A 4,604-nucleotide genomic window follows, 5' to 3' on the forward strand; every position below is an offset into this window, starting at 1 on the left:
TGTCGCTCTCTGTCAAATAAATAAATAAAATCTTTAAAAAAAAGAGCTTGAACTCTGGGGCTGGCCGAACTGGGCCAGAACCCCCACTCTGACAATTCCTAGCTATGTGACCTGGGACAAGTCACTTCACCTCTCTGGGCCACAATTTCTTTTTCCATTAAATGGGAATAATGTGGCATAAATCTCGTAGGGTTGTTATGAACATTAACCCAGTTCCTATCTAAGAAGTACTTAGAATGGTGGGTGATAGCAGACGGACTGGAAGAGTTTGCTGTCATAGCTACAGTGATCTCTCAAGTCAGCGAACAGGAGCCTTCTGACCGTGACTGGCCATGACTTCATTTACTAACCAGCTATTTATAGAGCACCTGTCAGCACAAGCACTGAACTAGGTGTTAGGGGGGCACTGAAAACACACTTTTCTGCCCCCAAAGACCACAAACCCTAAAACAGGAAGGATGGTTAATAACATCAACCAACATGCTACGTGACTAGATGGTACGAATAATGGGTGAGAAATTCAGAGGCACAGGGTCTACCTGAAAGTAGAGGCAAGTACAAAGAGAGAAGGAATAGCGAAAACATTAAGTTGCCTCTTGCAGGAAGAGTAAGAGACACCAAACAGAAAGCCCTAGGCCTTGGAAGGATGCAAACAAGAGGCAGTTACAGTTGTGTGATGGTCGTCCCAAGGACCAGTGATGGTACTGTGTGTCTGGAAGGGAAGGCAGGAAAGGAAAAATCTGGTAGGGAATAGGTGGGGGCCAGTTTGTGAAGGGCCTTCACCCTGGGCTGGTGCCTCAATGTCTCAGCTGTAGGCAGCGGGGAATCAAATCGTTTACCGGTAGTTTTAAACCTTAATGTGGACAAAAATTACCCATCTATTAAAAAAAAAAAAAAGTAGAAGTGCAAACATAGAGTCCCCTCTGCACACATATGAAGTCAGAATCCCTAAAGCTGAGGCTCAGGCACGTGTACAGTGAAAGAATCCACAGGCCATTGTGACACTGACCAAAAGCTAAAACCCACAGCTGCAGAGCCTTCCATGGCAGAGGGCTCAGAAGAAAGGAAACGAAGATTTGTTGAGTGCTCCACACATGCCAGGTGACTCACAGCTATGATTTCAGTTAGTCCCCACAACAATCCTGTGAGAACGACATCATTATTCTTACCGTAGGCCTAAAAAAGCCGATAACTCGTTGCAAATGCAGAAGGTCACAGACTAGGCATGCAAACACAGGTCCCAGGCTCCAGGACCACTGCATTTCCCACCGTATCCCATAAACCTCCCAATAAACACCCGAGTGCATTTTTCCCTTGACGTTTACTGCACCTTATAAACACTCCTCCCACCCTCATTTCTCTCCTCCAGTGGTATCTAAATTTTACCTTCCCTGTGTCCTGAAACTGAGCCCAAACCACTGAGGGCTATCATTTCAAGCTAAGTTTATTTTTTAAAGCAGGCTTCTCCTACCTTTCTCTTTCTCCCACCCTTTTCTCTCTAATGTCCCCTAATCCACTCTACAGAGTTTTGAAACTCTTCATTTTCAGAGTAGAACACAAAATGAAACCTGAAATCTTAAATAATTCCATTTGTGGTTTTCTTTTACCCTAAAGCTGATGTAGGGTGGCAACAGGGGGGTTTTGTCCACGGTAGACTTCACACAAAATCCAAAGGAAATGATGTCGATGCTCTGTTTAGCTTTTTCTTTTTCTGTGTTTTTTTTTTAAGATTTTATTTATTTATTTAGAGAGAGAGAGTGGGGAGAGGGGCAGAGGGAGAGGAAGAGAGAGAATCTCAAGCAGACTCCACATTGAGCACAGAGCCTGACACGGGGCTCAATTTCACGACCCTGAGATGACCTGAGCTGAAATCAAGAGTCGGACACTTTACCCACTGAGCCACCCAGGGGCCTCTTAGCTTTTTCTAATATCCACCATTAAACATTAGAGCACTAGGAAACTGCTCATTATTTTAATCTAAGCAAGCTCCTCATTTTGAAAGCGAGCTTCTGCTGGTAGAACTTTACCCACTGTGTGTGTGTATGGGTCTGTGTGTGTCACCAAGAGACACTTCATATCTTAAATCAGTACTGTGTTCTCCATCTGCATGTAAGATTCTCACCTTACAATGCATCTTTCTATTTTTTCCCCAAAAGCGTGTTAGTTTCTCAGATCGAATGCTTAATTTTTCTGACTTGCTGTCAGTCACATGATGTAAGAAGACATTTCCTTCCCTTTATACTTTCTTAATTCTTTCACAATTGATTATTTTACAGTTTATTTTTCTCCCACTCTAAATTGGAACCCTGGGTAAATACTGAGCAGCTTTTCTTTCCAGCTTTAAATGTTCTTCAGAAGGAATTGACCAGTTGTGCATTCCTTCATCCACATCACTGAGGGAAATGTCCATCAGCCTGAGGCTCAGTCTCATGAGAATTTTCCTATAAGTGCCTGAAAGGACCTGAACATGATTTCTTAACCAAATAGGTTCAGACATACCATCTATGCCTAAACTCTAAATATCCACTTTGGCAAGTGACACTTTCATTTCTCCAGGAAGAATCAATTACCCATGTTAGAATGCCATAATGACACTTTGAATTCTCTACATACCACTGGGTACACATTTGCGGATGGTGTAATGCAAATCCCAAGGAGTGACAGTCACCTAGACTGCAATGTGAATAGTGCCTTCTGGAGTTGAACAGTACACATTCCACTCAACCATACATAGCAGCCCTTCAGTAGAAAACTTATTTTCCCTTAATGTAAATAGTTTTCTGTATCCTTAATAGTTAATGGCCATTTATAGATATTTTGCTTGCCTGAATATTACAATCAAGTTCTTGTGAATTAAAAATTAGTGATACTGGGGTGCCTGGGTGGCTCAGTCATTAAGCGTCTGCCTTCGGCTCAGGTCATGATCTCAGGGTCCTGGGATCGAGCCCTGCATCGGGCTCCTTGCTCAGCAGGAAGCCTGCTTCTCCCTCTCCCTTTCCCCCTGCTTGTGTTCCCTTTCTCGCTGTGTCTCTCTCTGTCAAACAAATAAAAAATCTTTAAAAAAAAATTAGTGATACTTACTTTTTATTGTCCCCATATTTGCATTATTTCTGGAATAGCCTGATTTTGTTTTAAAAAAAAAATGTTCTAAAGTCATTGAGATGACTTGAGAGATGAGAGATGGTATTATCCTCAGGAAGTGAAAGTGGGGTGTAGAAAAGGAGAGTCATCGACGGGAAGCAAAACATCAGATCCATCACACCAAAGAGACACTAAACATGGTCATTGTTATTTCAAAACATAAAGTTGACTCCATATTAATAAATACGTTTAACACTGAATGTAGAAAAACTATTGTGCATGCTCTAAGAAGACAACTTACTAAAGAATTAGAAGAAAGGTAACGTTTTACCCCTAGGCCATTGAGAAAACAACCTGGGAGTAGGAGTAGCTTCATGGATATTACGTACAATTGGGGGAGGGAAAGAGAGGAGGTGATAAAATCAGGAAGAATTTTCTGCTCTCCTTTCTCACTAGAGCCTTAAAGTTAGAAACCCAAAACTGGAAAATGCACCTCCACACACATACCTGGGGTTTTTCTCAAACTGGGGTTAGAATCATTCGTTGGTGGACAGGTCCAAAGTTGAAAACAGGTGCCCCATTTGAATCTAGGTCAGATCACTCTGGTTGGTAATGGGTTCATGAGGCCCTGCAGAGGCCAAGCAAGGGCAACTACAGCTTGTGCCTAAAGCTCAGGGACAACGAGAGTATCATTGACCGGGGAATTAAAGGCGCTGCAGTGTAGACGGCCACCTCCGTGAGTTCTGTCTGGACTTAAGTCGTCTCAGTGCTTTGTCCAAGCCCATCATTCAGTCTGCCTGCCTTCAGTCCAGCCCCCCAGGCCCTTCACCCATGGAGGGAACCCATCTGACCACTTTTTCCTGCAAACATTCAATTGAAACAGAACCTCAAAGATTTGGAGTTCCCGCTCCTAATTATAATCAATGATAGAGAAATGCTCCGGAAAGGGACGAAGATACATGTGTCTCAGATCAGCCTCAAGTGGGAGGGGAATATGCCAGCTCTAGGTGGCTTCAGGGCATGGAAAAGACCCTCGGCTATGCCTGGTTTCCTTGGGTCATTTGCTCAGAACATAGAACTTTCCAGGCTCTAGTAAGTGATAGAAGGCTTCAACCTAAAAGCTGCCACTGGGGCACTCGCTTTCAGGAAGTTTCTGGTCAGAGTGAGGAAGGAAGAAGAAAGTTCTCCTTCATGATGCATGAGCAAGAGGACGTGGCAAACGGGAACAAGAGGTTTATGCCTGGCCCCTTCAGTACAGATTGGGAACAGATTTAAAGGGAAGAATGCATCCGGTTCCGAAGGCCAAGACTGAGCCTAAGAGTGACACTTCCTTACTGGGCAACTAGAGACATTTTCACTTCCATGGGTATTAGAATCACAGGGCTTTTGGCTCTGCAGCTCGGGCCTGGAGAGATTAAGCGGTGAAGCCCGGCCACACAGTTTGTTATATCTGCTTGGGGGACACAGAGAGGCTTCAGTGAGCAATGTGGTCGGTGCAGGTGAACAGGACGCAGCATGTGGTT

The sequence above is a fragment of the Mirounga angustirostris genome, unplaced genomic scaffold (assembly GCF_029215605.1).
Source record: "Mirounga angustirostris isolate CCGP_5_RB_7025 unplaced genomic scaffold, mMirAng1.0.hap1 SCAF_10, whole genome shotgun sequence".
Taxonomy (NCBI): domain Eukaryota; kingdom Metazoa; phylum Chordata; class Mammalia; order Carnivora; family Phocidae; genus Mirounga; species Mirounga angustirostris.